Raw genomic sequence first — 12,966 nt, 5'->3', positions numbered from 1 at the left:
ACTCTTTTGAACATTGAATATTTGGTTCATTGCCTTAAGCAACTCCTTCAAGCCATGTCTACAGCATTAGAGGGGGAACTGGAGAACTGAGCATAAACTTATGGAAGTAGAAGGCCAGCAGGAGCCTCCCTGACCATCGTCATTCATCATCTTTATTTCATTAACACTTGAGGAATCAGAGTGAGACCATTAGATTGTCCCTTAAGATTGCCATCATAATCCTCTTGAAAATTTGGTATAGATGCCATTTTCAGAAGATTGGAACCTCGATATTTTTAAACAGCAGGATTAACTCAGGTGTGTTACAAAGATTACTTTCACCTTCCAGTCTTTGGGTTTATATAGTATTCTAAGTATCATCACACTTGCTAAACACACTGTACAAGAAGAGCTGCAGGATGGACATATAGCCCAGGCCTGGGGCAAGTTTACTAGGAAATGGAGAAAGGGGTTAAGTGACTGAAGCCTCCATATTCACAGTGCCTCCTACAGCACGTGCTCCAATGAAGTCGAATCATTACTACAGCACAGTTCCTTCATCTCTTTCTGCCCCATCAGCTTCAAAGCTTCCTGCAGCAGCTGGGCTACACCCTGATGGATGCAATCCTGATGGAAACTCAACATTGCGTGCACTGACCGATTTTTGACAGCCTCAGCTGAACAACCCAAGTTCTGTATTACTATGTGGCTGTAGTGTCTGAACTCGTTCTTATTTGAAGTCTCTCTGTGCTTGAGCATGCCCTAAAATAAGCACCATGGTCTCACAACCTAACCTTCACAGTCCACAGCAAAGATTCAGACACCAGCATGCCACACACAATCTTCCGTGAGACCAGGGCCGACAGCAAGCTGACTGCATCTGAAATACATGGCTATGCTAGTACATTTGATGTCACAGCTGAAAGAGCAAGAGACACATCTGTCCTTTGCACTTACAGGATCCCTATTACAGCAGTGGGTACACATCACTATGTCAAAGATACACAATATTCTTAGAGTGACCAAAAAGTTATGGAACAAATCTTATATTGCAACATAGAATACCAATGTGAGTTAGAGGAAATATAAAAGCACAGATAGGTTTTGGTTTGCAATTCCCCTCAACTTCCAGCAGTACATAGCTACTTTACTAGTGTTGGAAGTCGTCTTCTAGTGGCAAGCTTCAAGTCGCACAGGGAATCTGGAGCAAAGCAGAAAACGCAACAATAGTTTCCCATTTCTCAGGCTAGCACCTTGCTCATCAATGCAACTCCTCCTGGCACCCTTATCCATCCTAAGGAGCAGACTGGACCCTAATTCTGCAAGTCATTTCATGGCGCAGATTCCTCTTCAGCCCGATGTCAGATTTTCAATGTGCAGAAAGGACTGTTCACAGCTGAACAATACTTTGGAGTAGGAACAAGGCCGGCAGAATATCATGTAAATATGGAGGACTTTTTCTAGTATGTCCTTTCATTTTCATGAAGATAGGCTTTAAAAACTAGTGATTTCATACCACTGGGTAGAAGATCCTGCCTGCCCTCTTCCAAGACTTTTGCCTAAAAACTGAGGAGATATTCTTAATTTCTCTTTGATATCCAGAGGTCATCTTAATGACTACAAAACAGGACTTTAGAATAGGAAAAAGCAGGCTGTTAACAAGTGTTATTTATGCAGCTTTATTGATACTTAGTTAATATTAACTAACATTTTCATTGACAGCATAGGAAACCAGCAATACATTGGAGTTTGCTGTCAAATCAGTAGCTGCATGCAAGAATCAAGTTCTACAAAATATGAGCAGCCAAAAAAAAAAGAGCAGGGCAGAATATTGGGAAACTATATTCACGTGAAGTCTTCTAACAGCAGAGCAACCACACCTCTTTCTTTGGTTGTCTTTTTATTTCCATTTTTTCTAGCTTTGGAGAAATTATCTGCTCTAAGTGTGCTGTACCTGCTACATTTAATTTGAGAGAGGAAAAGCCTCAGGTAGTACATGTCCATATCTCTTCTGTTTTTATTCTACCTAGCTCTGGGAATTTGGAGTAATGAAATGCTTTGGGCAGGATGAGGGAACAGTGGAGATACGGAGCTGCTCCCATTTTACAGACAGGATTCTAATAGCCTCAAGCAAGGCTAAAGTTAGGAAACAAGGGTTGGGCTCACATGGCAGAACTAGGGATTACTCTTGGTTCATTTAAACTTAATTAACCTGCAATTATGATTAACTCAGGGGAAAAAAATCTTTCCAAATTAAATACAAAATTTATATTATTTCCTAAGTCTGTCCAAAGTTCTTATTATGTCAATATTAAAATTCATAAAGCAGCACTAAGTGGCCTGAAACATCTCTAACCTTGACAGTTTTTTTCAGGGGTAATAATAATCCGCAGCAAATGCAGGCCAACCAAAAACCACTTAACTAATTAGTAGTTGCAGTCACCGAGAAAACATGAATCAACACTGTTATTACAAGTGGCACATTTGAGTGGCATCTAATTATGACTTGATGAGCACGATACTTGCATTATCAACATTACTACTGCATCCCATCAGGGACTAAAAGCCGCTGATGGCATTGACTGCGAGAAACTCCCACTCAATGGTACTGCAGCACCCAACAATCTCCTTGGCAGGGGCACCCTCACTAAATGACATGTTAAGCGTAATTACTGGTAGACATTGTAAATAAACAGGATTGGAAGTGAAAATTGTACCAAGTGCATAAGACACAATCTGACACATTGGAAGTGGCAGCCTTAATTGAGAGTTTCTTTGACTGCTCAAGATCATTTCAACTGCATTTCTCGGAGGACAGTGATTATAACTGTGGAGACAGACGGCATAATGGTATCAGCACTGCTGACAGAGCAGTGAATTAAATTGTATCTGCTGTTGTGTGAAAGCCTTGATGAGAGGTACAGATCCTTAGTGGTCTTATCATTATAACACAATGGTCATGTTGTCATCAACCTTGCTGGCTCCAATTGAAAAGGAATGATTGTGTGTTGAAGCTTTCCCCCCCACCACCACCTTCTATCTCTTGTGCTCAATAGAACCAATTTTCAGAGAGCTATGAAATCACGCAATAGGGCCTAAAATGCAGCTGCTTGGCATACAAACGGGGCCCCATTAAACTGGAATCACACACAATATGTGTTTATGCCAGGAGAACAAATAGAAGCTGAGTACAGGCCAAGTTTATTCACAGACACAAAGCCAATGTAGCTCTTCATCAATATAATTGCCTTTTATATTGTCGTTTAAATAATGGGCTCTATTATTGCCTTAAAATCCTAATATTCCTGGCATTTTATCACTATGTTTACAAGGTATGTCCTTTAAAAATGTGAAAGGAAGATAAAAGAAACCTATAAAATTTTACAACATCAAATATTACTTCAAATTTTAAGTCTTAACTACTTGACATTTTCTGCCACACTCTGGTATTCCTTATATCATAACAAAAACAAAACAGGCTGCAGTTTTTTCGAGAGGAATTAGACTTCTTGGAAAACATTCTTGCCTCACACAACAGTTATCTAACATCATTTAAGGCAGTAGATGATTCCTGTTGATTTTAGATTATTTTCCATAATTGTATCATATGAACAATTATAAAATAGAAGTGAGCAAATTCCTCTATTAACACAGTCACACAAAAGTATAGACCATGTGATTTCCTTCTCCTGCATTAACTTCATCCACATTTCTGATGCTTCGCCGTGCAGTTCACCGTACTGGCACAAACCAGACATAACAGACCACAATCCTATTGTAATTGTCGCTTCTAAAGAGCTATTCCACTAGGATACTTCCACTCCCATTAGATGTGCTTTGTTGCTTCCAGACACCATACAGTTTCAATAGAACCATTACCATAAAAGTGTAAAACTGAATATTGACATTCTCACAGCCCAGGCAAGACATAACTTGCTCTAAAAATTATCAAGAGACAGCAGTTCATCCTAAAAACCTTTATTGGTGTGTCTGTGCTTAAAGTAATTTTACTCCTTCTTCATAAAAAAATTACCATTACTATTATTATTAGCAGCAATCTCAGCAATAGGGTCAAATCCCACTCATCCAAGCATATATCATTCCAAAAGTCACTTGCAGAATCCACGTGAGAGAGTGCTACATTTGAATTAAGCCATTAAGAATGGCTACCTGTGTCAGAGCATATAAATGCTGTGACAGCAGTTAGCCTGACAATGGTCAAAGTCTCACCAGATTACCTCTTTAAAACAAGGCTTTGAAGGAGAAACAGCAAGTGGACCTAAATCTCAGTATTCTTAACACTGCTGTAGAGTATGCAGAGTGATGTTCATAACTCTGTACCAAAAAAACCCCACTAACGTTATCAGCTTACTTTTCTGAAACTCCTCCAGTTTTTTGACAGCCTCATCTCGTTCTTGCTTGATTTTGTCACACTGTAGGAGAAGAGAAAATTGAAATGAAACACTGATCCCAGTTATTTAATTAGCAGTCAGTCACAACATGCAAAATGAAAGATCAATTGCCAGCAAAATAACATACAGAAGCCTACCAAAGCATCGTTTCTTTTTGCTCTCAGTCATGTAAGATCGATGGAAACTATGCCAAAAAAATTCATTACCCAGAGTATTTCCTAACCAAACTGGCAAGTTGTACTTGATTTTAGGTTCCAATTCAGAGCTGCTCTGAAAATGTTGTAGAAGAGCCGTATTATCCAAAACTGATATAAAGTCATCCATGCTCCATACAACAGTAAAAGCAGTATTTTACATGTCAAGAATACACTTTAAGTCTAGTTTCTTTAACACAAATAGACTTGGAAAAGAGGCCTGCATTTCTATACCTACCATGTGCAAGGAAAACCTCAAAGCCAATAAATAGCAACATGCTGTTCAGTGTCGTAATACCATGAGCAAAGCTACAGCCTTGAAGAGGGGAGGACACTCATTTTCATACTTTTAGGATTTCCCATCACCCCAATTTTATTAATTCTGGGGCTAATGCTAATACTACACAGGGCTGCAATCACTGATCTTATGATGGAAAGGTTTCTTCAAATAGAAAGAATAAAACAGCCGTTAAATAGACTTCTCTAAGAAAACGCCTTCTATAAGCAAACAAAAGAACTCAAAGAAATGAGTAAACTTCACAAGAGACACAGTCAGTGATTAACCACACTGTGAAAAACACATGACCCGGCGGGAACTATGACTGGCACACAACGTGTCTTACACACACAGCATACCAGACATCCTTCCTCACATGCAGCTGTGTATGTTCACAGTAATAAATCACCCTAAGACCATGAGTTAACTTCTGGAAGAGATCTGTGTGACTGAGCTCCTTACCGTGTAACTTCAATTACAAGGATACTGGTCATTGGAACAGAACTGGGAAAAAAAACCCTGAAATTATTTTGCTCCATTTTCAGTTTTTCCACATGAGGACCCACTTTGAGTTAGCTGGAAAAGGAGCCTGCTGTTAAGTAACAAGAAGGGGGAGAGTCTGATTCAAAGGCAGCCAAATTCAAGAGAGCCCTTCTATCAGCTCTGGAGGACATTGGATGGGACCCAAAGAAGGTTCTGCTCTTGGGCCAGGAGAGGATGCCACTGATGTCACCTCAGGGGCAGCCTCCATGCAGGCTTTGGAAGCTGCTGCCGATAGCTATCTGTGGGAGCAAAAGGAGCTGCACTCAACAAGCAATCTCTCTTGTCATGGCACTGGGGTGATGAGGCAAGGGACAGCGGCTGAGCAGGGGGACAGGTCAGCCACCAGCTGCTGTAAAGGTCTGTGAAACAAGGCAGAGCTGCAGAAGGAGCAAGACGTGCTGAGCAAGCGGCACCGATCGAGGACTCACCGTTTCATCTGGCCCTGTTAACAAAGAAGCTGTTTAGAGAATCTTGCGCAGGAGCGGTGGGGAAGGGAAATCTGTGCATGTGTCTTGCTGCTTGCTGCCCTCCCTCTCAGTTTCCTCAGCAAAAATTTGCCTTACCTTACCGGCAGAAGTGCAGTCTAAGAACAGAAGGCAGTAAAAGATGCAGAAAGAGAGTATTTCTGATTGCTCCTGCAGAGCACAGCTCCTCTGCAAAAGGGGGACCTGTGTGAGCTGCTGCCTCTTTGTATTTTACAAGAGAGACACTGTAACCACACTGGCATACTTCACCCACGGATTTTTTTGCAGGCTGCAAGCTTTCAGCTCACTGCACATTAAGTGAGCAAGCGCTTTTAATGCTCAGTTTAAAAACTAGGAAGATTAGCGTTTTAAGGATCTGATCTGTTGCCTGTGGAAGTCAACAAGACACTTTCCTACTGATGAAAACCTTCATGTAGAGGATGCGGTATACTCCCTGTCCCAATGATAGGAAAAACTCCTTTTGAAATCCTCCCTCAACAAGCTGTAAGACATAACTCTTTCCCTGTGCAGCCAAAGGGGAAGTTAAATGACCTATTCCACTTCACCTTGAGTGCTATTTGCAGGGAGAGCTCCATTTGGACCACGGCAAGCTGACAATTCTGATAGCCACATGTTTCTCTACACAATTGGAGTCTGTAGGTTTGGGTCTCTGCAGAGCAATTCCTGCTCTCCGTTGCAGCTTTCTGAATATTTTCCTTTCGCTGCTACTGTGCTTCAGAATGAAAGAGCAGGAAGAAAAGGAGAGCGGGAGATTTGCCCTTGCTGAAACGATCAATGGAAAGCACTTTGTCTTTTGTCTTGCAATCAGACCCGTGCAAGTAGAGCTGTTACAAGTCCTACCAAAAAAACTAGTTTATATCCAATTTAGCTAAGAATTAGAAAAAGTTGAGTTTGTCTTTAACTACTCATACTGTTTCAAACTGGAAAGTTATGCAAACAAAATATTCCTATAAAAGTAATTAAATTTCATAATAAAAAATATTGTCACCCCTTAAAATAAATTGACCTTACCTTTAAACCAGTAAAGTTTAAAAACATCAAAATTTAGAAGTCTTAGCTGCTCTCAAAAAGCTGCACAGAAGCCTTCAAAATTCACAACCACCTCATTTTTCAAAAAAGCAGTTTGAGGCATATAGAGTAGAATTGTTAATTGACAAGAATATCACTAATCCTAAATGTTAAAAGGCAAATAGCATAACACTACTATAAAATCTACTGTTCACTTTTCACATTCAAGTGCATGCAACTGTTGAGGAGAAACAGCTTTCCAGTATTTACTAAGGCTCCCCTTGTCAGTATTAAAGAGATAGCTCCATACTCAAGAGTACCCTCAAATAAAAAAAAAGTCAAGAACTTCTGGATTATTGGTCAATCTTCTGGTTTTAACTTTATTTTGTTAAGAGTTCCAGCTTCTCTGCAGAGGAAAATAAGCATTTATACCACTTTATTTACTACATTTTTAATCTAATATTTATAGCACCATTATCCCAATAAAAAAACAAAGGTAATACACAATATTCCCATTCCAGTCCTGAACTAGCTATAGGAGTCAACAATAGTTTCTTGGCAATAAAAAGCCATCGCATGTGTATTTTTATAAATAAATTAACAGTTCAGTTTCCAAAATTAATTTTGTGAATAACTCCTTACAATTCTTCATCTTTGCAGGAACAAGTTCAGGAGCTGTGCCAATCCCACTCAATTTCAGATTTTTGCCTTTGAGGTACACAAGATACGAGGCAATACTTTCATTTCTAGCACGAAGAATTGATATGCTGACTACTTACAAGTAAATCATGTACATGTCAAAGATCCGTGTCCAAACCAAATATTGCATATATAGCAAGGTGAATAGCAGTACACGAACTTGGCCTGTACTTGGAGCTAGCACAATACCAGGATAGTACCATGCCATCACGGGAACTTGACACCACAACATCATGTTGAGAAGTCGAAGCACACAACCACCTGGAAGCCTACGGATACACAGTCTCCACACTCCCACTCCCACCAGCCTAATGACTCTTTGCCAATAATTCCAGGGAGGCCTGGGTTTCTTGTCTATTCTCTTCTAACAGGCTTCTTCGCCAACTATTTTGCACATAAGCTCCTACTGACTTCAGTAAAAGGCCTTCAAAGGGCAAAAACAAGAAGGAGATTGTTCAGTCCAGATATTAAGATGCAAGAAGTTCACGTAGTAGCCATATAGTCAATTAAGCCATCTAAGCAACACAAGATACATTCTTTCCCATTTATACAGATTGTGAAATTTATGCAGATTTAATGCTTGTTCTAAAATTATGAGTTTGGTACAGTGCTCAAATGTATCCTATGACATTTGCTATACTCTACTTTCAAAAAGAATAAGCATGTCATCAAGGCAGAATCCCTTCTCCGTTCCCATTTGGTGACAAAACATATAATCCACTCTATACATGTGCTTTAACAGAGCAAACACCATGAATGATGTATCAGAGATCCAGTATTACACCTACTGTTTTGGAAAGCTGTCTTGCCTTTTTTTTTCCCCCCCTACTGGCAGCATGACAAAACACTGTCAAAACCAGTGCTCAGAGTCATTTCTGTCTGATTAGCAAGTAGTCAAATATTTATTCATGATCTGACTCTGAATACGTCAGAACTGCATATTAAGTTATCTACATTTATGTGCAGCTGAATGTTAGTTATCTATTTTTGAGTGACTGGTATGCATGTTTAGTCGGCTACTTAATTAAAAGGATGACCTAAAAGAAGTAGTCTGCCAATGTAATTTTTGCTCCAAATTTTGAAAGTATTTAAAAATACTAACAAAAAAAAAAAATGCCTGCACCAATTTTGTCAGAGACCCCACCAGAGGTCTCCAAATTGGCAGTTTAAGCAAAGCAATGAGGAACAGACACTGTGGATCAAAGTTCTTATACTTTGCTCCTGAATTTTCATGGTTATTAGCATCCTTTTAAGCAGCAGTGCTTTGAACAAAGTAACCTACGTACAAGTCAACTTACTTTCTAATCTTAAGAAAAAATAAAGAACAAAGAGAATAAATTTTCAAAATTTAAAATTACATCTTAAGTTAGCTGCCCATTATCCACCAAGTTCCATGTTTCTAATATAAACTAGGATCATTTCTCCATGACATAGCTCATCTTTCAGAGCCATAGAAGTGTAGTGGTGACTTAGAAAAAAATTCCACCAAGCGCATCAAAAGCACATATATACAGACTGCTGTCTAAGTCCTGTGTGGTTACTTTCCACAAACAGTCTGCAAGTCGTCTTCTAAAAAAATTAATTTTCTCTTCTCTTCCTCCTTTTGATGCAATTATGTGACCACAATTGATACAGAGGAAGCCATTTGCTTCCACTCATACTGACAGACAGTGGCAGAAACTGGAACAGAAGTCACCCACAACTTCCCAGACCCACAGACAGAGATAGCCTGTGCTATATATACTTCCTCCAGTATAGGGTTTGATCCTGCAAAGCATAAACTAAGAAACAAAGTTAGAGAGATGCTAACGAGCTTTCAGGATTACCCAGCCCTGCAATAACATGAGGAATAGTTTCTTCCAGTATTGGCACTGTAAGCAAACATAACCATGAACTCTGTATCAGTAGATTCTTTTTTTGTAGAAGAAATGCACTTAGGGCCTCACACTTAACCACTTGAGTCCAAGCACTTAAACAATTAAGCAGGACCGCTTACACAAGCACACCAATTTGCAGGATGGAGGTTCTCGGATGGAGAATACTTGCGTAACAACTGAAAATCCTCCAACCCTGAGCACGTGCTTAACTAATTTGCCGACTGGGGATGTAATCCCCATGTGCTCAGGGTTGGAGGATTTTCAGTTGTTACGCAAGTATTCTGAAAAACATCATACCAACCTTCAGAAGTAACACATAGGAGTGGCTAGAGATACGCAGTTATAGGAAAAAAGCCTTGTGAGAGAGAGAAGCAAGGAAGAAAGATGAGCAGAATGCAAGAAACAACCTCAGAGCATCTCATTTCATCTCAATTTTGGTGACAAAATTTTTCATTGGACTTTGAAGAAAAAAAATTTCTAAATAAAAATGGAACTCAGGAAAAGCCTCTTCACCACCCCCCAAGAAAGCTTTGTTGAAGAAACACCAAAGCTAGCAGGACTTGGGTTCAGGGCGAAGCTGGGGAGCCCATTTTTCCTGCAGTAGGCAGTCCTGGTGTGGAACTCCTCACATGTGATGGAAGCCAACAATCAGCACAGGCTTGGGGGTAATGGTTACAAATACAAGGAAGAGAGCTGTGGAGGGCAGAACACACTGAAATCACATGCAGCTGAGGACATCCCTAGGCTGCAAGTGGTTTGGAGACTAGAAGAGTACTCTCTGTAGGTGTTATACGTGCTCTCACACTCTTCCCTCTCTCTTGCTGTCAGAGACAGGATACTGGGCTAGACAGACTCTTGGTCTAGCTCAGTTTCATTCTCCTTTTCTTCTGAACACTAGGAGATGAACTGCCACAGTCTTCCAAACAGCAAAAATAGAGGACAGATTTCCCAGTATATCTGAGGCTCTGGTGTAGGACAGCAGAATGGGAATGCAGCAGCAAGCACAGTAAAAAAGACAAGGAGGTCAGTGGGTAGGAGCAAGTGAAGCACGATATGCTGAGCTCAGTGAAAATACACATAATCATTGCTGAAGTGTAATGTGAAGATAAGCTTCAAGTTTTCTTTAATAATGAGAAAGTAGTTAAGGACATGGTCTTCCCAATACAGCCTTGAATTACAACGTTTGTAACAACTGGACTAAAAGTGACCCTTCAGAAATGACTTCACAAAAAGCTAAATTAAACCTACATGCCTTGGCAGCTAACAGGGTTTGAAAACAAACATGTTTCTTGCATCTTCAGCTCACTAATAATGGAGAAAGGAGAATTTTCTGTTTACAATACAGTGTAGCATTGACTCCTCTGCCTTCCTCACTATCTAGAACTGATAAGAGGCTTTTAGTGGCCACACTTTCTTTTGGCAGATATCTGCTAAAAACCTTTTGCACATTGACATGGATTTATGCAACACAACACTGCCATCAAATCTCTCTCAGAGTTCTCTGTTCCCATTGGCTTCCTTGCAGAAAGCAGGTGTGTTGAATGAACAAGAATCCTAGGTGGGAAGGGATACCTTACCGAATGTGCTTAATTTTACTACTAGAAAGACACTTCATCAATGAACAAGCTTGAAAGCGGTCATTACTCCTTACTCCAGTATCTATGAACATTAAAAAATGAAGCCTGCAGTAACGTATGAAGTTCAGCCCATACATTCAAAGCTTCTTTTCAAGTTGGACACGCACACAGATTTCACAGAAGGATGTGTGATATGCTGCAACTCTGTTTTATGCTGCAGTACCATTCTGCAAGTTGAGATAACACATCTTGCTCTCCTATTAAAAATTGGGTTGGGTTTTTTCGGGGCGGGGGGGACTTCATATTCCTTCAGAAATCGTATTCCTACATTCTGAATTTTCAGAAGGGCTGGGTGAGGGGATTTGCTCTATTTTCTTTTCAGTAAGTTCCACTGTACAAATCAAGTTGTAATAAAACAAGGCTTAGATCCAAAAGAAACAAGTTTTCCTAAGAATATCTGAACACTTGAGTTGGTCTATGCTCACATTGTAATCATAGGCAAGCTGGCTACAGCAGCAATCATTTTAAAAATATATATATATTTATAGCAACTTTTCTGGAGTGGGACAGCTAGAATAGCTTCTGGCAGTTGCATTCATTGCTCCTTAATACATACAGGTACAACTAATACTTATTACTTGTAAGTAATCAGCTGAACTCACAACAGCAGACAACAACCTGATATAGCCAATAAGGTATTCTGATATTTAGCATTTTAGCATTAAAGAAGTAATCAACAGATACAAACCTCTTCTTTTGTTTTCTTATTTTCTGCTCTAAGCTCTTCATATTCGCCAATAGCTATACAAGAAAAAAAAAAAAAAGAAAAAAGTTAATATTGCAACACTTCCTTTACCCAAATTAGTTCTCCATTTCATTCATTTTAAAGCTCTTCTGGCTATCTACACAGACTTCTTAAATAACATGGGTCATAAACTTCATTAATAGCCTACGGATGTACTGGATATCCTTCTAGAATTCAAGTAATTGGAAAGTGTCTGAAAAAGCTGGTGGCTCCCAAAACAATCAATTTTTGATCAATGGAGAGTTAAACAATCTTATTGATTGAGTTCAAAAATTACAAGGTGAATGTACTGGCTTGCAGTCACCATTTTAAACCCACACTGGCTCAGGTTACAGATCAATGCTAGAAAGCATGGTTAATGCAATACTGTTACCTCCAGAGTAGCTGAGCACCCTTATTTATTTATTTATTAACATTTTCTTCCAACAAGACTCCTATGAGAGATTTTTTTCTTTGAACTCCACAGTGGAGACATGAAAAGATCGTATGATTTAGCCAAGATCACAGAAGAACTCAGCTGCAGGGATCAGCAGGGAAGGGATAAACCTCCAGGATGCTAGAGGTCCACTGTTTCAAACCAGTAAATAATATGCAGAAACAATCGATCAGCTACCAATTAAACTTCTAGTTTACTGTGTATGTCTCTGTGCCTTTCTTAAACCTTTTATTTTACTACCTTAGGGATGTGCCATCACTGCCACAACTTCCCAATTCTATTGTTCTTTCAGTTTGTCCCATGTGGGCTGTTTGGCTGTTGAGACCATAGAAATTTTATTGTCACTAGAAAGAAGCTGAATACACTTCCAAAGCTTAGAGAAACAAACAGTGCTAGAAAGGAACACTCTTCAGTCTTCAAGATGCATACTGCAAGAATAAAATGAGGGCTGTTGTCATCACTATGCATCTCATTCCAGTCCCTCAGTATCTTCCTAAGAGAAGCTACACCAGCATACAGGTTTCATTTCAAGCCAACTTAATTAAAACTGGATAAAGGGTATGAATATATAGTTTTCAGCTGATGATAGCAGAGATGTTGGAATTTCATCTTACACTTAACATGTCTTACCCTATATCTGAAGACATGAACATGTAGTCTGGTAGATTAGCCAC

At 39.5% G+C, this 12,966-nt stretch overlaps 1 protein-coding gene across 1 annotated transcript in view; it reads right to left on the bottom strand.

The window, feature by feature from the left end:
• KIAA1598 (KIAA1598 ortholog) overlaps window positions 1-11,844 on the bottom strand; it is a 55,853-nt gene extending 44,009 nt beyond the window's left edge. Inside the window, exons 1-2 of the mRNA XM_010564708.1 lie at window positions 11,800-11,844; window positions 4,352-4,412 (exon numbers count right to left, since the gene is read on the bottom strand). The gene's annotated coding sequence lies outside the window, so the exon portion shown is untranslated. The remainder of the gene's footprint in view (window positions 1-4,351; window positions 4,413-11,799) is intronic.
• Window positions 11,845-12,966: the final 1,122 nt, after the last annotated feature.

Source organism: Haliaeetus leucocephalus, unplaced genomic scaffold (genome assembly GCF_000737465.1).
Source record: "Haliaeetus leucocephalus isolate CR32 unplaced genomic scaffold, Haliaeetus_leucocephalus-4.0 Scaffold184, whole genome shotgun sequence".
Lineage (NCBI taxonomy): Eukaryota > Metazoa > Chordata > Aves > Accipitriformes > Accipitridae > Haliaeetus > Haliaeetus leucocephalus.
Note: the sequence above shows the minus strand (reverse complement) of the source record. Positions and strands in the feature narration are given on the sequence as shown.